Genomic DNA, 25,307 nt, shown 5'->3' with positions numbered 1-25,307 from the left:
AATTCCTTTTTGGTGCAGCGGGTTAAGGACCTAGCATTGTCAATGTAGCAGCTCCAATCACTGCTGAGGCTTGGGTTTGATCCCTGGCCCAGGAACTTCCACATGCGTGGGCACAGCCAAAAAAAAAAGGAAATTTCTATATTCTGTTATTAGCCTTTATATGCAAATGTCTTTCCTGATGAATTGCAAGGCTTGGATCCCTAGGTCAATGTTCTATGTGAGGAGCAGATTAGTTTTAAACATTTTTAATTCACTATCGATCACTGTTAAACTCTTTGGCACCTGGTAGAGAAACTCCTTTCGAATAATTTATGAGTATTCATGTCCGTTATGAACTTTCAAAAAGTCTTTATTCAGCACCTGTTATGTTTGAGCTGCTTATATTTAGTTTATCCTGCACTCACTCCCTCCAAACCTGTTACTGATATTTCTATGGTAAAACTTGAACCTAATTAGTGCTATGAATGGTCATTTTCACTAGGATTAATATAAATGTGTTCGTTTTAGATTATTGTTTTCCAACCTGTGTCTTTAAGGCCATATCCTTTTCTGTAGGTGGGTTTTTCATCTGCCTCCTAAATGAGGCCCTTGTGGGTAGAAAATAACAATGTAGGGTTTTTTCCTCCTGAAAATGACCTAGTGGTACTTCCCCCAAATTAGAATGCATTGTTACAGAGCCAATGCAGCCTTTCCTTCCAATGTAAGGCACTAATTATCTGTGTATACTTTGAGTTCCTGCCTCAACAAGGTAGCCTAAGGAATTGAATCCTCATAATTAAAAAAATAATAATAATATTCAGTATGCAAAGACACATGAGATTATTACCTCCAAAATAGCCCTGTCCATTTTACCCTGTGTTTATTCTTTAATAGATATAGTAGTCATACACAAATTCTAAGGAAATTAATATTAAATTCAAAATCTTGCAAAAGATAAAGCATTTTGTGAGTTAAATCAAAACAATGCTGGATTACCACTTAAATCACTAGAATAAGTGTGAATTAGAAAATTTAAAAATAAACAATGAGACAGTAGTATAAAAATCGAAGGATGTAAAAGTATCCCAAACTTTAATGAAATATTTTACACGATGTTCTTAAACATTAAATATTTTGGCTTTCTGTACTCTAATGTTTTTAACTTTAGAAATTATTATGTAGGTGTAGCTGCTTCTGCTTTAGCAATTGTTAATGTCATTATCATCCACTCATTTGTCCAAAGCAAGTATCTGGGGATCTCCCCTTCAAAATGTACTTTATTTTCCAGGTGTATTGCTTTCCCAGTTTGTTGATTTTCCCCTCTCTGGGCTTCTCAGATCCATGCAGGCTTTACTCTCACCACTAAGAGGATTCTAGACCAGCTTCTCATCATCTGTCACATTCTCTGCTAGCATTTGCACACCTTTTAGGCATGGAAACATCTGGGTATAAACTTCCAGAGCTGACCTTACCATCCTGTGTTTACATTTCTCACCCTCTCACTGAATTGTCACTTCCTGAATTGTAGGTACCACATTTTGCTGATAAGCCCCCTACCAGTGCCCATGATTATTGTGTGTGTGTGTGTGTGCGCGCGTGTGCGTTTAATCTGCCAAAATTCTGTTAAAATATAGGGAACAAATGAAATGCAATCTTCAGATCAACTGAGTGGGAGACTGTTAATTTCCAACCTAAGATTAACTGGAAATAAAGCTATTGGTTTTCCTGTGAGATTTTCTCCTGCTGTAAAATGAATTGCCAGATTGAAGTGGGTTTAGAATTAAGTTGTTTCATTGAGGATGTGTAACCTGTGAGTGATGATGTCTTATTAGCAGCTTGGAGTGAAAATAAGAGATACACATGGTAATAATTTGATGGAAAGCAAGTAGAATAAACATATTTTTTTTTGTTTTTTATAGTCTGTGTGTTTTTAATATTTTTATCTAAAATTCTCACCATTTGAAAAATTATCAAAACCTATTTAACTTTATGTTCTTATTGAGATTCTGGGGTAAGCATTGTGCATTTCCATGTAATTTCTTCTTCAAAAATCAGCTTGCTGTGAATGTTCATTCTTAAGACATTTAATCTCTCTCTCAACTATTACATCTCCACTACTTCTGCTCTCACCAGTGATAGAAAAAATTATGTATGTATGTGTGTGTCTGAATTTTTATGGAGCTATAGTAGTAGGAAGTCAATACATTTTCTCACATTGAAAAATCTGTCCTATGTAAAATCTTAAAAATCTTATTAACTAGATTTAACAACCTTGGTAAATTATTAATGTAGTACCTGTGGAGGAACATAACTAAATTCTCCAAATATAAGACATTTGGAATTTAGAAGCATATTTCTCCATGCTTGAGACACATTCATCTGCATACTTGATGAGTTTGTCCTGGCTTTTGCTTGTATATACATTCACCTCGAATATGTTCCTCAAACCAAACACAGGGGAGTTTAAGCTTATGGTCCAAGATGGTTGAGCTGATTAGAGACCTAAACGCAAGCCTTAAAACTATAAAACTACTAGGGAGTTCCCTTCATGGCTCAGCGGTTAATGAACCCAACTAGGATCCATGAGGATGTGGGTTCAATCTCTGGCTTCGCTTAGTGGGTTAAGGATGCGGTGTTGCCTTGAGGTTTGGTGTAGGTCACAGACACAGCTTGGATCCTGCATTGCTGTGCTGTGGCTGTGGTGTAGGCCAGCAACTGTAGTTCTCATTCAACCCCTAGCCTGGGAACCTCCATATGCCTTGGGTGTGGCCCTTAAAAAAAAAAGCAAAAAAAAAAATCTATAAAACTTCCAGAAGTATATTTAGGAGAAACTTTTCTTATTATTGGGTTTGGCAAATATTTCTTAGGTCATAAAATCACAAACTATAACATATAAGGAAATCTAATCAAAATTAATGAGTATTGCTCCTCAAAAGACAGTTATGAAAATGAAATAAAAGTCAGACTGGGAGAAAATATTTTCAAAAATATATCTGATACAGGACATATATCCAGAGTATGTGATGTATACTTCCAACTCAATAATACAACAAATGACTTTTAAATGGGTAAAAGACCTGAACAGATACTCTCTAAAGTACATAAATGAATGGCTAATAAGCATATAAAAACATGCTCAACTTCATTAGACATTAAATACAAGTTAAATTAAGTTACAAATTAAATGCAAATTAAAGTGACAATTAAATGTCACTATACACCCATTAGAGAGTGGCTCAAATTGAAAATCATGGCTCTAGTAAGCAACACATACTCTCACATGTTGCTGGTGGGTATGAAGATAAATGGTGTGGGTGATTTAGACACCAGCTTTGCAGTTCATTCCACAGTTAAATGTACAATTACATGACTCAACAGTCCCTCTTTTTGACATTTACCCAAGATTAATTAAAGCATAAACACACAAATACATACAATCAGGTTTTATATCAATCCATCCATATTCATCCCAAAATAATAACTCAAATGTCTGTTGATGGACAGATTAGAAATGTAGTATATAGGAGGTTCCCATTGTGATGCAGCGGAAACAGTCTGACTAGTATCCCTGAGGATATGGATTCGCTCCCTAGCCTTGCTCAGGAGCAGGGGATCCGGCGTTGCAGTGAGCTGTGGTGTCAGTTGCAGATGCAGCTCGGGATCCCGCGTTGCTGTGGCTCTGGCGTAGCCTGGCAGCTTTAGCTCAGATTAGACCCCTAGCCCCTGGTGAGGCCCTAAAAAAAAAAAAAAATGTAGTATAAAGTTGAATACTCTATCAAATACAAAGGCAAATACTGATACAGAAAATAGCATGGATGAAACACAAAAGCAATTTGTTTTGTGACAAAAGACACATGGATGAATATATACTTTATGATTCAATTTACATAAAATTCAAGAAAAGGCATGACCATTAGCATTAGTAACTTCCAGATGGGGTACTGATCCTGGTTGTAGGGTGTTGGCTACCCAGCTATATATATATGTATATATGTATATATTCATCAATAGCCCTTGAATTGTATACTTAAAAATAGTGTTTCCTTGTATGTATATTAAAATACCATAAAGTTTAAAATGCTTTACAAATATATTAAAAAGATTGGATATGTCTTTCACCTCCTTGATTAGGTTTAGTCCCAGGTATTTGATTTTTTTGGGGTGCAATTTTAAAAGGTATTGTGTTTTTATATTCCTTTTCTAATATTTCATTTTTAGTATACAGAAATGTGACTGAGTAACCTTGCTGTACAGTAGAAAATTGACATAACACTGTAAACTAGCTATAATGGAAAAAAATGCAAATTATTAAAATAAATTAAAAATATTGGAGTTCCCGTCGTGGTGCAGTGGTTAACGAATCCGACTAGGAACCATGAGGTTGCGGGTTCGGTCCCTGCCCTTGCTCAGTGTGTTAAGAATCCGGTGTTGCCGTGAGCTGTGGTGTAGGTTGCAGACGAGGCTCAGATCCTGCGTTGCTGTGGCTCTGGCATAGGCCGGTGGCTACAGCTCCGATTGGACCCTAGCCTGGGAACCTCCATATGCCGCGGGAGCGGCCCAACAACAACAGCAAAAAAAAAAAAAAAAAAAAAGACAAAAGACAAAAATAAAATAAAATAAAAAGGTTGGTGAACAAGGATCACTTAATGACTTATGTTAATCAAAACAAACATTTTGAAAAATTATGATATTATAATTAATTGTATTTGGGAAGTGAAAAAAAATTACTTAACAGGAAAAAAATACACATAGGGTGATAAAAATGGAATAATTTTACTTCTTTATCTCATTCAGGAGATGGACTAATATACTGCTTATCAGCTTTTATAAATTAAATAGTCATGATAAAATGTCTAAGATCACTCAAAAAATAATAGAAAATTATGTAACATAGCTGCTATCACCAGATACAAGTAGAAATATGCAGGCATACCTCCTTTTATTGCTCTTCACTTTATTGTAGACACTCCATTTTTTACAAACAATGTTTGCAGCAACTTTGTGTCTAAGTCTCTTGGCAGCATTTTTCCAACAGCACTTGCTCACTTTGTGTCTCTGGGTTAGTTTTTGCAGTGTTTCAGACATTTTCGTTATTTTCGTTATGTGATCATGGTGATCTGTGATTAGTGATCTTGGATGTTTCAGTTGTCATTGTTTTGCAGGCGCCAGGAACCTCACCCGTGTAAGGCGGGGAACTTAATCATCAACGAGCGTGTTCTGACTGCTGCACCGGCCAGCCTTTCCCCTGGCTCTCTTCCTCTCCTTGGGCCTCCCTGTTCCACATCATAATACGGAAATTCGGTGAATTAATATCCCCAAATGGTCTCTCAGGGTTCAGGTGAAAGGGAGAGTCACACATCTCTCACTTTGAATCAAAAGCTAGACATGATTAAGCTTAGTGAGGAAGGTGTGATGAAAGCCAAGAGAGGCGGAAAGCCAGGCCTTTCACCAAACAGCCAAGTTGTGAATGAAAAGGAAAGGTGCTTAATAAAATTAAAAGTGTAACCTAAAATATGAGAAAAATGGACTTATTTACAAAACCAAAACTGACCCACATAGAAAACAATCTCGTATTTCTTTTTCTTTCTTTTTTTTTTTTGAAGTCTTTCTGTCTTTTTAGGGCTGCACCTGCACTAGCAGTTCCCAAGCTAGGGATCCAGTCAGAACTGTAGCCTCCAGCCTACACCACAATCACAGCAACGCAGGATCCAAGCCGCATCTGCAACCTACACCATAGCTCACAGCAATGCCAGATCCTTAATCCACTGAGCAAGGCCAGGGATCTAACCTGAGTCCTCATGGATGCTAATCAGGTATGCTAACAGCTGAGCAATGATGGGAACTCCCTCATATTTCTGTATTTAAATTCCTTTCTCATAGAATACCAAGTATATATATACACACACATATATATACACACACACACACACACACATATATATACACATACACATATATACATATACATACATGCAAATATTTTTATGAGGTCTGTAACCTTCTTTAACAAAATTAGACATGTACAGGAACAGGTTTTCTAAGTGACTGCATTTGTGGATGTAGATTTTTTAAAAATCTTAAACAAAATATTAGCGAACTCAGTCAAAGTATGTGCAGAAATCCGATGTGTTATGAGGTGGAGTTAACCTGGATATCTTGGGACAGTTTAACAAAATATGGTCTTTCTTCATATTCACAGATTAAAGCAGAAAGATGTATGACCATCTCAGTAAATATAAGGAAAACATGGGCTAATTTGAACATTTATTCTTGGAATCAATTCAGTACAGGTGCTTCTCCTGATAATGTATACCTACTTAAAGCTTTCAGAAACTATAATTCTCAATTGTGAAATTTTTGAAGGAATCACTCTTTATAAAGAACAAAATTAAAATGTGCACTTTCCTTAGTTTCTGGCCCCAGCTAGTATTGCCAGTCAAAAAGGAAAATAAATATTATAAGAATGATAAGGAAAACAAATCTGTGAATATTGTAAAGGGTGTGATAATCTTCATTGAAAATTATGATTAGTATACAGACATATAACTAGAAATAATAGATGAATTTAGCAAAATATCTGCTTGAAGTTTAATATGAAAGATCAGTTAAGTTTTAACCACTAACAGGAAGCATATAGAAAATACACTATTTCTTTAAAAAAATGCTTTGATAACTAATCATTATACCATGTCACAAAAAATGTAGTGTAATTCTTAGTGAATATTTAGACAATACTATTCCAGTTAAAATTTCAGGAAGATTTTGCTAAAATTTGGCAAGCTCTTTCTCATATTTATATGCAAAGATTATAGACTAGGGAAATTATCCTACCCAATAGGAAAATTGATTTTAAACCTGGAGCAATTGACACTGTGAGTTATAAAGCAGGAATAATCAAATGAAACAATAGAACAAGAAAACATTTCTCAGGAACAGATTGTGTCTGTTAAAACTTGGATGTTGCAGACCTCTCTTTGCATGGCCTTATGGAAACTTTCCCAGAATAATTTGTTATTTTTAGGGGAACACTGAAGTCACATCATTAGTTTTCACTATATACTGGAAAATAATTTGAGATGCATTAAATCCTTGAAAGAGATGTAACCTATTTAGTCATTTACAAGAAAATATGTATGATCCAAATATAAAAAGAGAAAAAAATTACACTGTAAAGAGAAATACATGAAGGGGTACCAGTGGAATGGATTCTCCTCTAGTAAATGATACCTTAACTGATGGCATAAAGCTTTCCCCAAAATCATCTCAATCCAACCTAATGACATCCATGAAAGTGAGTAGAGAAAGTATTATTCTTCCAGTTCCAGAGAGTGATTGTTAGATGGGACATGGCCCCTTCCCCCTGAAAAAGGAGGCCCAAGTCCTAATTTCTAAAGCCTGTGACTGCTACCTTGCAAAGGAAAAGAGACTTTGCAGATGTGATTTAGTGATGGATACTGATTACGTCAGACAGAGGAGGCCTGGTTCTCATCACTTAGCTTGCACGTAAAAGGCAGGCAGGCTCCCAGCTGAGACCTTTGCCCTCTCAAAGAACTTGACAGCCCAGAGAGGCCAGGATTTCCCCAACCAGAAAGGTTTATTTTATTTTATTAATTTTTATTTTATTTATTTATTTATTTATTTTTGGTTGCGCCTACGCATTTGGAAGTTCCCGGGCCAGGGACTGAACCTCTGCCACACTAGTGACCCAAGCCACTATGGTGAAAACACCAGATCCTTAACCCACTGCTCCACAGGAGAACTCCTAGAAGGGTTTATCTTTAAGATAGCAAAACATGGTAATGTTCAGAAAATTGTTAAAAATACAGTATAGGGAGTTCCCATTATGGCTCAGAGGTAGTGAATCTAGACTATAATCTGACTAGAATCTAGGAGGACATGGGTTTGATCCTTAACCCTGCCCAGTGGGTTAAGGATCCAGCATTGCCATGAGCGATGGTTTAGGTCAAAGCAGCGGCTCAGACCCCTGTTGCTATTGCTGTGGTGTAGGCAGGCAGCTGCAGCTCTCATTCGACCCCTAGCCTGGAAAATCTCATATGCCTTTGGTGCATCCCTTTTAAAAAGAAAAAAAAAATACAGTATGGTTAAAAAAAAAACAAACTGTAGCTTTATAACTTAGTAATAGGGATTATTACTAAATGTATTAGCTGTATAATGTCATACCATGTACATTTGTCAGTAACATGAACAACTTCAATTATCAAAAAAACACCTTAAACATTGTGAGAAGGGCAGTTGGAGAAGCAGTTTGCTGTGGGCCTTAGCATCCTCGCACATCCTTGCTGTGTGTGCCAGGCTGAAAGCCCTCCTGATATGAGCACGCTCTGGAGCTGATCACGGGATAACTGTGTAGGTCAAAGGGATCTGTGTGAGGACCCTGCAACTGCCTGCTTCCTTGGGGGTGTGCAGAGGGCATGAAGGAGGACAAGGGGGGCTGTCTGGCATATCTGCTGCTTGGTACATGTTTGCTCTTTGGTCAGCAGAGGCTGGGCTCCTGGCCCCGAGTTCCTCAGTTGTGAATTCTTTCTACCTTGCTAGTGCTATGTGTGTGTTTTTCAAAGATGAACAAAGCCAAATGCTAGAGAAAGCTGTAAGGACAGATTTTAATCATCTTCTACCCTTGCCTTAAGGAAGGGCCAGCATGAACTGAACTCAATTTCGATTGGTACAGAGGTGTCTTGGTATTTTATTTTTTATTTTATTTTATTTATGTATTTTTAGGGCCACACCCACGGCATATGAGGTTCCCAGGCTAGGGATCTAATTGGAGCTATAGCTGCAGGCCTACACCACAGCCACAACAACGCTGGATCCTTAACCCACTGAGTGAGGCCAGGGATCATACCCACAACCTCATGGTTCCTAGTCTGATTCGTTTCTGCTGTGCCACAACAGAAACCCCCCTGACTTGGTATTTTAAAGGGAGAGTGAAGGAGGGGTGAGTGGGGGTCACAAGAGTCCGTGAAAGAAAAATTCCAGAAGGAAGGAGGGCAGCAGTGTTGGTCCATGAACCCTATCTGGGTTTGTTAACAGGTGTTTATGGACATTAGGCTCCTCCCCACCCACAGAGCCCCTCTTCAGTTGTTGGCTGGAACAAATGGCACATTCTTTGAACAGCTTGAGTTTTCTCAGGCTGAGAAAGTGTGAGGATCATCCTAGGAATGTGGCCTGGAGCTGGTAGAACCCCTGTTGGTGTTTTGCTCAAGCCTTTATAAACCAAGGGTGAGGCCTGGTTGAGCACAGGGCTCAGAGGAGCCTGGTGGAGTTTGGACAAGGAGGGGATCTTGTCAGCTTTGACCCCGTTCTTCATTCTCAGGGAGCTGAGGGCAGGAAAACAGATAGAAATATGCTGATACTCATGATGTTTGATACTGTGCTGCAAAAAAAAAGGCTCTTCTCTCTTATTCAGAAGTTCTTGACTTTGTCAGAAATCATGACATGGTGGCAAGCCACCGTGTGAGATTGAGTAGGTAGGGTGCCATCTCAGAGCCTTCACATTCCTGACAGCTGTCAACCTCAAGAAGACATTGTTACACCTGGGACAAAAAACAGTATCCAATATGTATAAAGAATGTCTGAGAGTCAATAAGAAAAAGGGGAAAAAAAAAAACAAGAAAGTAGAAACAGGCATAGGAAAGGATTGGTCACTTAAAATAGAAGAAAAAGAGAGTTCCCATTGTGGCTCATGAGGATGCAGGTTCGATCCCTGGCCTCACTCAGTGGGTCAAGGATCTGATATTGCTGTGAACTGTTGTGTAGGTTCCAGACGTGGCTCGGATCCCGAGTTTCCATGGCTGTGGTGTAGGCCAGCAGCTACAGCTCAGATTCAACACCTAGACTGGGAACTTCCATATGCTGTGTGTGTGGCCCTAAAAAAACAAACAAAAAAACATTTAAAAAATAATTAAAAATAGAAGAAAAATAACACATAAAATATGTTCTTGGAGTTCCTGCTGTGGCTCAGAGGGTTAAGAACCAAAAATAGTGTCCATGAGGATGCAGGTTTGATCCATGACCTTGCTCAGTGGTTTAAGGAACTGGCATTGCCACAAGCTTCAGCATAGGTCACAGATGCAGCTTGCATCCAGTGTTGCTGTGGTTGTGGCATAGGCCGGCAGCTGCAGCTCTGATTCAACTCCTAGCATGGGAACTTCCATATGCTGCAAGTGTGGCCATAAAAAGGAAAAAAAAATGTTCTTATATTTATGATTAGTGAAATAAGTATAAAGGAGATCACAGTAAGACAGAATTTTACACTCAGTATTTTGGCAATATGTGTGACAATACCCGGTTTGGGAGAGGACGTGGACCAGTGAGAAATATTGTGATTTGTTGTTTTGTAAAAACCACTCTAGAACAGAATAGATTCGATACTCTGTAATCTTGCCATTTTATTTTACGATCTTGAAAGTGAAGAGTAGCAGATACACCACCTCATATGGACATGGGAGTTGAGGACACACCACCCCAGAATATGTTATGCCCTTTTGGTGTATTGATTACTGTGAGTTGTCGGCACTTGGAAATTGGGGCTTTGTTTGAATTCCCCTTGCTGACTAAAAACAAATCCCACCAAAGGAGTAAAAGGAAATGCATGACCACAGATCCCCTTCCTGGGTGGCTTCACCAGCTAGAAGTTGACTTAATCACAGGACAGACCAGAAATCAATGCCACACCCAGACACACTTAGTCACGAGCTGTCAGCTCTCCCATCTCTTCTAAGTGCCCTTTCATCCCTCCAAAAACCATTTCCTCTCCACTAAGTTGTCCACACACCCCTCCCATTTCCCTGTTAAGATTATATTTGTGCCTGAATTCTAAGCTACCTGGAGGAATTACTCATGTGCTTCCCGTGTGTGTGGGTGGGGGATACATGTTAATATACTTTTGTTTTTCTCATATGAATCTGTCTTTTATGACAGAGAGTCCCAGCCAAGTACTCTGAACTGTATGGGAAAAATATTTTTCTTCCTTACACAAGAATGCATTAGAGGAGATGTAGGTCATTATTAATAGCAATGTTGTTCATAAGACGGGGACTGAATGGAACCCAAATACCTATTAACAGAAGGCAATATGTATCTTAAATTAAACGATTTTACAGATGTGATACTGAACAAACTGAAGCCATACTCAGGGACATGAAGCTTAGAAAAATAAATGTGGGAATTCCCATCATGACTCAGTGGTAACAAACCTGACTATTATCCATGAGGACGAGGGTTTGATCCTTGGCCTTGCTCAGTGGGTTAAGGATCTCTCATTGCTGTGAGCTATGGTGTAGGTCTCAGACACGGCTCGGATCCCATGTTGCTGTGGCTGTGGTGAAGGCTGGCAGCTGAGGTTCAATTCGACCCCTAGCATGAGAAATTCCATATGCTTCCTAAAAAAAAAAAAAAAAAAAGACGTTAAAAAAAATGAGAAAAATAAATGTGACTCCCAAAAGCAGGTTGTAGCATATTACACTTCTACGAAGTCTAAAACAAATTGTTAAAATAAAAATATCTGATAAATTGTTGAATGCACACTATGAAGCTAAAATTCAATCTGTACATCTTCCTCACCTCACAGTGGCTAAGGCCCAGTAAACCCACAGTAGGTTGAAAATGTTCTAAATCAAAATGCATTTAATAAACCTAACCTAGGGAACATGATAGCTTAGCCTGCCTATCTTAAATGTGCACAGCAGACTATATTAGCCTGAAGTTAGGCAAGATGCAAAGCCTGTTTTGTAATACCATAGGTAATTTACTGAATACTGAAAATAAAAAGCATAATGGTTGTCTCGGTACAGAATGGGGTTATGTGTATCCGTTGTTCACCCTTAAGATTGCCTGGCTGCCTGGGAGCTGGGCTCCCCACCACTGCCCGCAATCATGAGAGAGCATCAGACCACATGTCACTACCAGGAAGAGATCAAAATTCTAAATTCGAAGTATGGTTTCTATCAGATTCCCATCACTTTCACACCATCACAAAGTCAAGAAAATCGTAAGCTGAACCATCATAAGTTGGGGAAGGTCCGTAGTTGTTCGGCAATAAGACAGGGAAATAATTTGAAGCAATAAGCATATACATTCAATCTTGTTTGTAATATTGAAACTAAGTATAGTAATGTAGTCATGTGTATTTATTTTTATGTTTTCTAATATGTACTTTTATAATCAAATATTATAAGTTCAATATATGATAAATAAGAAAAAATTTGTACTATGCATAGAGGAATAATAATTAATTCACAATCTGGATATAAAAAGCATAGTTTCTGTAATGTCTAAGAAGATAACTGTACAAATAATTTCACTCAGCTTTTGAATTTCATAGCAATATCTTTATTTTCCAAATTCTAAGTTACTCTTTGTTCAGTTCTAGTTATTCTGTAGCTTTTGTTTTATCACTTAAGTCTGCAAGGCCATGGAAAAATTTCTCCTGTCTCCAAAATTACTTAGGCCCTACTCTGAACAGTGCGCTATAACCATTAACTTATCTTACCAAATATGCTCTGAAATCAAAACTCGAACAAGGTTTTGAATATCAGAGATGATGCTAGATTCACTCACTATATAGAGTATTTCACTGATGAAATATCTACTTACTTTAGATCCATATTTTCTTATTCCAAATTCAGAAACAATAATATCCATACCTTAATGTAGATTTTAAAGGTATAAAAAGAATCAATGACTTCCATGTATTATCCTTTTGAAAATATTTGTGTACTCAGTTAGCTAAAACGGTATCTGTATCTGTTCTCTTATGCTAAGTACTCAGCCATAAGAACTGCATAGGATCAGAGGAATGTATTAATTAAACTCATCCCAAGTTAATACAAATAAACAAAGTTAATACAAATAAAAAAGTTAATACAAATTAAAAAAATACAAATAGAAAAGGTTTTTCAGGGAACTTGTGCATTGACTTAGGTGTGAATTAAGTTCTTTCACAGTGTGTACGTATATCTTCCCTAATTCTATGATCCATGCTCTGTAACCAGAAATTTAAAAGCATTAAGTTGGTGTTATTCTAAAAGGACACAATGACTTCTATATAGAGCTTTTGTTTTCGGTGTGGTTCAACAAATTAGCTGTAAGGCAAGCGTGGCAAGTTATTGCTAGTTTTCCTTCAAGTGTTGGGAAAACATTTCCCAACTTGAGGGATTTGGCATAACCTCAAGAACAATAACAACAACATAAAGAATTCCTCTTTTATTTTACCAAGAAAACTATCTTTCCTGTACATCGTGTGAATGAGAAATCTCACAGAAGAGAATTTTGTGATGATTTTTATACTTACTATTTTCATCAGATTTTCTAAGTAAACAGTGTTTTTTTTCATTTTGTGTATTGTAGGATGAGCCCATGAACCAGAAAACTCATGAAAATTAAAATAAAATAAAAAGACAAAGAAGATCTTGACTTAGCCTGCCATGGGAAATGCAGCGCATGTTAGGTTTCCTTCTCTCTCTGTGCATCTCCCATGTGCCCAGTGTGAGGGAAGCGTAGCTCTCCCAGGGACTGATTGCTGAGGGGCCAGAGTGACTAGGGGGCTGACAGATCATGTTCTTTGAAAAACAACCCACTCTCTGCAAGTTTCTTTTTACCCCATTTTTAACTTGGGTTTGCCTCTTCCCTTAGAGACTAGCAGTGCTTTTAACATGGTCGTGTAGTTGTAGTTTTAGAAAGGTGGATTTTAACAGTAAGTGCAGGTGTCTCAAGTGGAAGGAGGAAAGTACTATCTCCTCTATTTTCAGTTTACTCTTCTTCCCTCTGAGGATATACATTTGCCCCAAATGATCAGCAACAAGGAGAATAAGTAAGAGTGCATCTGTGCTGATGATGGGGGAGGGTAGGCGCCTTCTGTTGGTTTCCCTGGGATCATTTTTGTATTTCTGGCGAACTTTATGCTTGGCTATTATATTTCTATGTCAGTCTTTTCTGGTTCCACTGAAAAATGACATAAGCTGTCTCCTGATCTTCAAAGTGGTTAAAATAGTTCAGAAATTTGGACTTACAACAGTTAGCTCTTTATTCACTATGTGAAAAAATTAGAAATATATACTTTATTTGGGAACTATGATTTATTTGTGTGTGGTATTTTATTTTTATTTTTTGTAGTGTATAGTTGATTTAAAGTGTTGTATCAATTTGCAGAACATGAATGCAAGTAGAGATTCTCATACTAAGTGAAGTAAATCAGAAAAAGGAAGACAAATGCTACATGGTATCACTTATATGTGGAATCTAAAATATGGCACAAATGAACCTATCTACAGAACAGAAGCAGACTCACAGACATAGAGAACAGACTTGTGGTTGCCAAGGGGGAGGGGAGAGGACGTGGGATGGATGGGGACTTTGGGGTTGGAGTGTGGTATTTTAAAAGAAAATAGCTATTCTCCATTATTTTAGCCTTTTAGTTTTTGTTTGTGAAAAAAGAGGAAAATAGCCTTCCATCTTTAGAGTTTGCTCTTTACTGCATGTTCCCCAACCTCTTATGAAGGTAGTTTGTATAAAACTTCTTAGTCTACAGATAAATTCTTGGAGGTATCTTTTAAATGTGCTAATAAATAGTTCTGAATTAAAAAGCATGACTCTAGAAGATAGAGGTAAATTTTTTTTAAAAAAAGTAGTGTAACTAAACTCTCTTATGATTACATGAGGAAAAATAAACATCAAAGCTTCCTCATAATAATATATAATAAGACTAGATAAGGTTTTGAATATAGAGCATTGGGCAGATAAGCACCATGAAATACCTATACGAACAGAAAGTGAAAAACAACACAGAGCCACTGATTTGCTGTGAAAATTTCATTATCATTAAGGATGCAGAGTCCTCTTTCAGCATTTGGAAATAACTCCTTGAGATCTGGGAATCTTTTTTTAAGTTGTATTGTAGCTATGACTGTGAAAGCAACCAAGAGTTCTCTTAGCCACAAAGATTGGACTGGCTGAAGCATTCAGGCCAGGTCCTAAGCAGATTTCCCCCAGTACTTATTCACTGGTCTTTTGAGAGACCACAGCAGTGAAGCCCAAGATGGAGTAGAGAACAGAATCATCCTTGTGTGTAAAACACCAAAGAATCCCAAACAAAATACGTGAAGCAAGATTTCAAAACACTATACATTAGCGAGGGATAGTGAGTCCTGAAAGATGGGGTAAATACCCTGAGCCCTCCAATTGCTCCAGCACGCTCCCTTGGGAGAATTTCCAGATATCCGTGTAAGGAGGGGAAATTGAGAAGGAAAGTAACCGTCTCCTTACATGGAGAAGAGAGAACCAGATCCAGGACAATCGAGGGAGCTTGATGTCATCATACAGTGCCCCAGAGAAGAGGGCGGGCATCATCTGTGACTATTTAGCAGGGTGCTTACTGATCAGCAGATTTGCCTAGGAAATCACCCTAAGGTAGGAGAGAATAATAAAAAGGATTAAAAAAAAAGAGCACTTGGCACTCACATGGGGCCAAAAATGGTAGCTCTGCTTAGATTAGAAAATTCATTAATCCGGAGTTCCCATCGTGGCGCAGTGGTTAACGAATCCGACTAGGAACCATGAGGTTGCGGGTTCGGTCCCTGCCCTTGCTCCGTGGGTTAAGGATCCTGCGTTGCCGTGAGCTGTGGTGTAGGTTGCAGACGCGGCTCGGATCCCGCGTTGCTGTGGCTCTGGCGTGGGCCGGTGGCTACAGCTCCGATTCAACCCCTGGCCTGGGAACCTCCATATGCCGTGGGAGCGGCCCAAGAAATAGCAACAACAACAACAACAACAACAAAGACAAAAGACAAAAAAAGAGAGAAAAATTCATTAATCCATAGGACATTGAGTAGAGTGCTTTGGAAGATCCTTTCTCAGTAGTGAGAAGTAAATAGCCCTATACTGAGCACCGCTTCAGACTTGCTTAAGAAGTCTTTAAAAAACTCCATGAAAATATTAACTAGTTTAAAAACTGCATCTCCAATAGGTCCCTAATAGCCTAGTGACTTAGGGATCCAACTATTTGCCCAAAATATTAAAACTATATAGTGAGGGTTACAATATATATAAAGGTAAAATTATTCTCCAAGTATTCATATGTATATGACAGTACCTGTCTTAATATTTCCATACTGTGTGAGCTACAGTAATTAGAGCAGCATGTTATTGACATGAAGATAGGTTCATAAATAGGAAGAAGAGAATAGAAAGTCAAGAAGTAAACCCACAATTGTATGGACAATTGATTTTTCCACAAGCACAAAGACAATGCAGTAGATTATATTGCCCTTTCAGCAAAATGTGCAGATATGATTAGGTATTGATACACACACACACACACACAAACACACACACACACACACACACACACGGCTCTATACTTTCTTATTACGTACAATTGTTAATTCATAATAGATTTTAGACATAACTGTAAAACTTAGAGCTGTAAAACTTATAGAAGAAAATTTGGGAGTAAAATCCATATGAAATTGGCTTAGGTTAAGATGCTTTAGATAAAACACCAAAAACACAATTCGTGAACACAGTATGCAATGTTGTTTAACAAGTAGTTATCTCAGTGGAATACTCACTCTGAGATGTATCCATGACTAACTCCTTCATTTTCAAAACTGTGTTCAATCATGTGTTCTTTGGTAAGAACTTCCCTGGAGTATCTTATTTTAAATTGCCCACAATCTTCAGTCCCCTGGCATCTCCAATAACTTCACTTCTCTGTTTTTCCCATAATGTGTTTATCTTCTAGTATATCATTCAATTTGACATACTACCTATTCACACCATTTATTATCTATTGCTCCACTAGACTATATGTTTCACAAGAGATATTGCTTCGCAAACAATTACGAAATATCTATTGAAAGAATTAAAAGAATAAATTACCCAAAACACCATCTAAAAGTCCTAATTGGTTGCCCTTGGGGAGCAGGAACTGGAGATGGAAATATTCAGACAGGTACTGTCATATACATATGAATACTTGGAGAATAATTTGCAGTATACATGCTATGCATTATTCTGATTTTTTAAAAACATTTTTTTCATATAACGATGACCTGTGGTTGCTTAAAAGTAAAGCCATATGTATCCCACACATGCTGTCTCCAAACTCGCCTTCTTGTTTAGCCATCTTGTCTAGGTTGTGCTAAAGTAGAGCAATCCTTTCCAACAAAGCTTTTAACTGTGGTGATCGTATAATTTATCACCCAAACCGGGGGTCTTTGGAGAGTACTAAATGCTGAGTTGGATGATACTGACAGGTGACAGGCAATAACTGCAGCTCAGCCATTCAAACCAGGTGCATGGGAGAGAGGAGATAGCTGGAGATATCTTGTACTTAAAGGTGAGCATGAAATACAAACAGGGCAGCTTCTAATTAGAAAACAAAACAAAACAAAACAAAAAAACCACTTACAGGCTCATATCTGTCATCAGCACTTTCAAAGTCAAAAAGAAGTTCTGAAAACTGGTAAGGTTTGGAGTCTGTATTATGGCAAAATCTAAAGTGATCTGACATGCTCGTTGCTGAAACCTTTAAAATTTTTATTTATTTCACTTTCTATAAATATTTGTAAATTTTGCTACAAAAAGTAGTGCATGATTATAGCTTTATGCCCAGGCAAGATGTTATACAATATATTTTATCAGTAAGGAATCATCTTTGTAACAGTTGAAAATTTCAGAATTCTGAAATACATCTGATCTCAAAGGTACCAGCTAAGGAATTGTGAATCTATGTATCTTTTTCTTAGTTATCCTTTTATTTTGTCATTTTATCTTCTAATTCTCTTTTTCATTACTGGATTTAAAATGAAGGCAAAACTTTTCAAAAAGAAATATCATCATTTAGGAAAAGGAAGTCTTTTCTAGATGGTTATGTCAAGAACAGAGATGATCTAATTTAGCACTCGATTTTCTGGAAGCAGGTGGAGGCCCCAGGTTCCCACTGCAAAGGGGAACATGGCAGTGCTCTGCCTTCATCACCAAATGAAATTTTTCTTTGGGAATTTATATTTTACAAATCTTTATCACTTTTTAAAAATTATAGTTGATTTACAATGCCGTACCAATTTCTGCTATACAGAACAGTGACCCAGCCATGCATATATATGTATATACATTCCTTCTGTCATATTATCTCCCATCATGTTCTAGCCTAAGAGTTTGGATAGAGTTCCCTGTGCTGTACTCTAGGACCTCAATGCTTTTCCATTCTAAATGTAATAGTTTGCATCCACTAACCCCAAACTCCCCATCCATTCCACTCCCTCCCCCCTTTCCCTTGGCAACCACTTTTAATGACCCTTTTTCTCACATAGATATATTCACAAACCATCCCTGTGGTACCAGCACAATATATACAAACCCATACAAAATAAAATGGGTCACTTACTCATATGCAGGGAGAAGTGTCTTTCTAAAGTGGACAGGGTGACTCAGTGAGCACAGAATTTCCTTTTTATGTTGGTGTTCTCAGGATTTCTAATATTTTCAAGTTATTTCAATTTTCTCTGGGGACTGTCAGTTTTTGGCTGTTGATCCTGTGATTTCGCAGCAGCAGGCACCCCGTGAACTCTTAGCACCTGAGGCCCCTCTTCATATGTCCCCCCCACATCAGTCCTCATGAGGCTCCCCTGTGGGAGAACATGGCCTGTGACTAAGGTAGCTCCACTCCAGAAGAAGAAATATGCTCCAAATTTTGTATTCTCTGAGCTTGGGTGGATTGATTTGAAAGACAGAATTAAAGCTAAATTCTTATACAACATAGCCTTGTGGTTATCATAGATTTTTTTTATTGAATATTTTGTTTTGGAATTTTTTAAGGTTTACAGCAAAGTTGCAGAGATGATGCCAATGGTTTCGCTACACCATCCCTGGGCTCCCCTCAAGGTGTCCACTGCCAGTTCCCAGTACAGGGTCAAGGCGAAGAAACCAGCAGTGGCACATTCCTGCTAACAGAACTCCACACTTTATACTGATTCTCACCAGTTTTTCCCATGAATGCCCCCTTTTGGTTTTGGGTCTGGGTCTGGGTCTGGGGACATGGTTCTGTCCTTTTAATCTCTTCTGGTCTGTGAGAGCTTCTCTGTTTTTCCTTGTTTTTGATGACAAGGTTTGAGTAGTCCTGGTCAGATGTTTTGCAGAATGTCCTTGGATTTAAACATTTGATATAAATGAACTATAATTTAAAACATTTGTAATTTTTTTTTTGTCTTTTCTATGGCCGCACTCGCGGCATATGGAGGTTCCCAGGCTAGGGGTCTAATTGGAGCTACAGCTGCCGGCCTACACCAGAGCCACAGCAATACGGGATCCGAGCCACATCTGCAACCCACACCACAGCAACGCCGATCCTTAACCCGCTGAATGAGGCCAGGGATCAAACCCACAACCTCATGGTTCCTAGTCGGATTCATTAACCACTGAGCCACGATGGGAACTCCTAAATTTTTTTTTTAATTAAAAAAGGAAAGTAAATGTGCTAAGCGGTTAATACTAATATTTAATATAATAGTTTTAAATCATTTTATACCCTGTAAAACAAAGCAAATAAGTAAATATGTTACTGTTATTAGGAATCAAAATTTTCAGCGTAAAAAATAAAAGAAGTAAAACAAACAAAAAAGAAACTTAGAATTTTTCAAGTAGTATCACACATGACTCTGAATTGAACACAATTATCCAAAACTGCTTAATATCAACTTGAAAACTCTCAATAATTTAAGGGTGTGATGTAATTAAATGTTTTTGGCAAGATATACATTAGTGAAGGAGGCTACAGAAGATTAAAAATAATGCACATGAAGCTTACATATGCCTACAACTTGGCACAACGTCTTGAAGTAATTATAGAATAACTACAAAGCGTTAATCATGCCCTGAGCATCTTCATTGTTACCATTATTCATCATTTCTGAGTATCCACCAGATTCTCATTACTTTTTAGGTCATCTAAATACTTGGATAACTCTTTCCAAAAAAGTCAGTCCTTATGTCTTCTGCTCTCCAAATGAGACACTAAAACAAGCCCAAAAATGTTTGTGTGTGTATGTATGTCTCTACATATGTATGTCTGTACACAGATGCAAACACACACATGTATGTGCATGGCTGCCTGTGGAGGGACACCCTTATGCATATACACACATAGCAGACAGATTTGGTAACTGACTCTTCCAATGGTGCTCTTCAGGGTTTGTGAAGCTGAAGTGATAATTCTACAACGCTCTAGTAACATTCAGTCTTTGGAGAGCATTACATTCGTGAATGGGCAGAATGTCTTCCAATGATGAAAGCATGGCTCTAGCGAGACTGAAAAATGAACATGTCTAGATAGTGATGAGAAATAGCTTGCATATTACAAGGAGAGATGATAGATGATGAGCTTAAGCAGGAAGGTACCAAGCCAACATCTTCAACAAACGCTATGCAGTGTCTGTCTTGCTGCATCCTTGTGGGGTAGACTCTGAGGCAGAGACAAGGCAGGCTGTGATGCAAGGTTGTCTGGGGCCAAACTTTGACACTGTCATTCACTGGCTGTGTTATTTAGACAAAGATTAAGCTTCATGTGCCTTACTTGTATTATAAAGAAAATAAAAGTCATTATGGTTCCTGTTAGGTGAAAATGAGTTAATATATGACACAGGCTTAGACTAGTACCTGGTAAATACTCCACCAATGGTTGCTTTTATTATTTTTCACTATGATTATTATTATTTGGTCCATGTAACATATATTCTTTGTAAGGTCCATTGTTAACTCATCTTTAGTCTTAAGTCCATCATTAATATGATTTATCAAAATGGGTAAATATCACATATCAAGTAGTGTAAGGAATTAGGTGAAAAAATTAATTTTCAACTTGAATGTATATTCCTTCTATTTGACATCAGTGCTAAGACTCTCTGTGCTTTTGCTTGGGCTAATTCTGCTTATGGATTGGACTAAGGGACATTTTAGCTGAGTCTGAGTTTGGGTTTAGCAAAAACAACAACAACAAAAAACTTACTGATCCTAATCACTTCCATGTGTAGTTGGTCAACTCCTCTGTCCTTTTGCAGGGTTAGTTTTCAGGAACAATTCTGCCTTTTTCTGCTGCCTCCACCTTGCCACCTGACACAGAGCTCAGAGCCAGGAGGTGTTTAATTTTGTGAATTTGGTTCCTGTGTTTGAAGTAGGTGAGAAATAGAGGGTACACAGAGTTTGAAATGTGTGGAGCCAGAGGTTAATCTGTGGAGAATTACTCCATTAATCGGAGTTATAAAACTGTAAACTGAGAATTATATTCCCAGCAACATCTAATTGAGATGGAAGTACTCACTTCTCATGAATATATTCGACAAGGCAGCATACCCATTATAAGGGTATCCACAAATGGGATTGATTTTATACATTTCTATATGAAACCAGTAATATTTATTAAGCATTGAGAAATAATTTATGACACAAAACTTGACATTATACCTATTTCAGATCATCCCTCCTTAAATCCATTTTGTAGAAAAGAGTTCTTGGACTGTTTGATAATATAGTTTTCAACAAGTCATAAATCACATGAACATAAGAAAGTATGAGTATTTCTTATTGATGTGCCATGAATACTAGTAAAAATGAAAAACACATAAAACTCATAATATGCCACTTAACATAGATGTAGACAACAGATTGGTTAACAAATGTCATCAACTCAGAGAGTTTTCAAAGTCTTTCAAAGCACGAGAGAATTTAACATGCCTTATATTTGATAGTTTGTGTGTAAAATAAACTTGATATACTTTCCCCCAAATTTGTCAACCATACTGAAAATGCGCATGACATTACAAATGGTTTATGTAAGGTAGCATTTTTTTTCCCTGAGGTAAAATTAAAATTCACTTAATCATGCTAGAGAAAATACTGAGTCACATTTTTATTTCCTCTGGAAACAGTATTGTGCAAAATCGTTATTATAGATAACAAGATAATATATAGTCAAAATAATTAGGGAAATTAGTAGTATATTATTTTTATTATATGATTTTTAGTTTATATTTGTCAGTTGCTTAATATTTGGAATTGGCTGTGCTTTCTCACTGTAAATATCTGTTTTTGTAATTGCTCTGTATTTATACTTTAGTATTACTTTTCTTAGGAAATAGACATATGACTCTACCCCAAATTTTAAAAACATTGGCCCCACAGAACCTCAGTGCTCCTGGCTCAAATGTCTGTGTCTGTGTTTTGGGAAAGCCCCATGGGTAATTTAGAAGCACGGTCAGGGTTAAAAGCATTAGTATAATTATTAGAATCCAAAAGATGTGTGGCAGGGAGATGACCTTGGCTTTCTATATTGGCTAAGAAGGTAAACATTGATTTCATTCGTCAAGGTAGGAAACTCAGAAAAAAACAGGCTTCCTTCTGAACATGCTTATTTCTAGATCATGTCGGCTGCAAGCTAACTTTGGCAACTGTATAAAATTCTTCTTATATCAAACTTAATATAGACTAAATCCTTGGGATGTTCTTTTTAACATTCTGCTTCTTCATCAATATTCTGTCCACACTAATTTGTACTTTAGGAGCTTTAGATTTCAGTGCCCTCAGGAGTTTCCCTTCATCCGTATTAAATGTCATCTTGTTGAGTTTAGCCTGTTTCTCCAGTCCATGCATTTTAACATTGTCATAGTCTTTCTGTGCCAGCTAAATGGACATTTATTTGGTGGTATGTTCATGTTCTTCCTTATTTTTTTTTTCTCAATTGGTCCTCTGGCCAGGAGTACAGTTGCAATAAGCACAAAGCATCTCCCCCCAGTACCTGTTCAGGTGGAGGAGAGGATGCTCGCTTTCTGCTCCTAAAGAGAATGTGCGGGGAATCATGTGTTATACAGACACACAGGTGTGCATGTGGGGGAATTCCGCCTTCCCTAGCTCGTGGTTATTTTGTTAGAAATGCTCTTCTCTGCATCTTCGAAGCTCTTTTGGAGGGGATGAGCCACAGCCAAGTGGTTTGGAAGATGGCATGAAAGCTGTCCTGTGCCCTTCCAGTATGGCTGGAATCAAAAAGATAATCACTCACAATGCTCGTTTGGTTTAACTTTTGGGACTTGTTGAACTTTAATCACAGTTTAAGTTCGAGGACAGGAAATTTATGGACGTTATTATGTAAAGACACATCTAATATATTAGACTTACTAAGATTGAATTCTCTTTCTTTCAGAGAAAGAGACAAATCTAAATCAGAAACTCACCCACAAAGAACATGATGATAAAAAGCTGATCACTGAAAGAGTGTCTAAAAACTTTGATGTGAGCTCTGAGACAAATTTGGAGAGAAACAGTGCATATACCATGCTTCCAGCAGTGAGATCTGGGAAGAAAAGACATTAATTTGTTAGAGCAAGGACCTCATGCTGCATGGAAAACACAGTTTTAAAGTGAAACATTTGATTTAGAAACACTATAGGAGTTCCTGTCGTGGTGCAGTGGTTAACGAATCCGTGAGCAACCATGAGGTTGCGGGTTTGGTCCCTGCCCTTGCTCAGTGGGTTGACGATCCAGTGTTGCCGTGAGCTGTGGTGCAGGTTGCAGAACGTGACTCGGATCCCACGTTGCTGTGGCTCTGGTTTAGGCTGGTGGCTACGGCTCCGATTCGACCCCTAGCCTGGGAATCTCCATATGCCGCAGGAGCGGCTGAAGAAATAGCAAAAAGACAAATAATAATAATAATAATAATAATAAATAAATAAATAAATAAATAAATAAATAAAAACACTATACTTCAATTAAAAAAAATAAGTTTCAAGAGAAAAAAATAAAGTGAAACATTTGGTCCTGTATTTGCTTTACATTGAAATTGCCAATAACCAGGAAATGAGTTAGCTCAAGATATATGTTATCTTAGGGATAATGTTTACTGGATAATATTGTGATTGGTGATTAAAATTCCCTAATATTACTAGTATAAGTCAGTCAGCCTAGGTTACAAGCCTGGCTAAGCTATGTGACCAGTTCACTAACTGTTAAATATTTCACCCATTCTTTAATCTTTTACTGCCCCAGCTTCTGCATCTGTAAATGAAAGGCGTGATAATTTCTTCTTTTAGTGTGAACAGGAGGATTAAATGGACAGTCCCAGAAAGGCTAACATGGCTAGAGTTGGAAGCATGCATTCCTAGAATTCTGTGGTTTCCACTCACATTTTACTGGGAGATTCCATCTGCTAATGTCTTAAGGTTTTTTCTACAGGTCTGCCTGAAGATTCCATGTCTAACTGCCCGTGTTCTCTAGGCCCAAAGCAAGAAGGGAGCTCAGTGGTCTCAGTGTAGAAAGGAGAATATCTTAAAATGCCCTTTTGTGTGGTAATAAATGCCCACTTTTAGCTGCATGTGGATTCTCTGAGTCAGCAAATGGAGGAATTTGGAGACTGGCAAGCATTCATCAGCAATACCCTCTAAGCAGTTGACCTAGCAGAAGATAAGTATTATACCATGCTATAAATAGCCCTTCACAGTGGAGCTGGTGACCGAGAATGGTGACTCTGCATTAAATACTAAGTGTGAGAGAAGGGAAATGATACCAGCATAGGGACCAGGACTTGAAAGATGAGAGTCTTCATAATTAAAACCTTTATCCAACAAGAAAGTTGACTATGATTACTTGTCCATAGTAATGAGGAGGAGCAAAAATAACAAAAAGTGAATAGATTTTCAGCGAGATTTTCAGTTCAAGCTGGCCTGCCAGCACCTGTAATATTTCTATTTCTAAAGCATCTCCAGGCCACTCAAACTGCTTCTGCAGAAAGAAAGCAGAGGAAGCTCTGTGGTCCCCAGGACATATCTTCTTGAGCTGAGGACTTGGTGGGTGAGAAAAGACTGGGACCGCAAGGGACATGGGGATAGTGAGTCCCCTCTGAGAACTGGGGCAGCCTAGTTATTAACTGAATGGTGTACTGACAGGGGGAAGAATTCCATACACAAGGGGAGGGGAGGTGATACTTGTATGGAGAAAAGGGTGCTATGTTTCCCTCTGCCCCCAGTTCCCCTGCATCACCCAGTTCACACCCACCATGGTTTGTTGAATGACTCATGTGCTGGCAACATTGATAGGCCCTGGGGCTTAAAGAGTTGGCTTCTTTGTTGGTGGCAGTAACTAGCTGGCATCCCACTTGTCTGTTTTGGATAGATATGGGACTCTCTTGATATGTGAAAACCGATGACATTGGACATGAAGTGAGTAAAAGAATGCCCTAGCATTCTCCTTGTTTCTACCTTTGAATGCTTCTGGCCTGTTCTCAGCACAGGTGCCAGAGTAATCCTGTTATGAAGTGGATCATTGTAATG

This window comes from Phacochoerus africanus, chromosome 15 (assembly GCF_016906955.1).
Source record: "Phacochoerus africanus isolate WHEZ1 chromosome 15, ROS_Pafr_v1, whole genome shotgun sequence".
Lineage (NCBI taxonomy): Eukaryota > Metazoa > Chordata > Mammalia > Artiodactyla > Suidae > Phacochoerus > Phacochoerus africanus.
Note: the sequence above shows the minus strand (reverse complement) of the source record.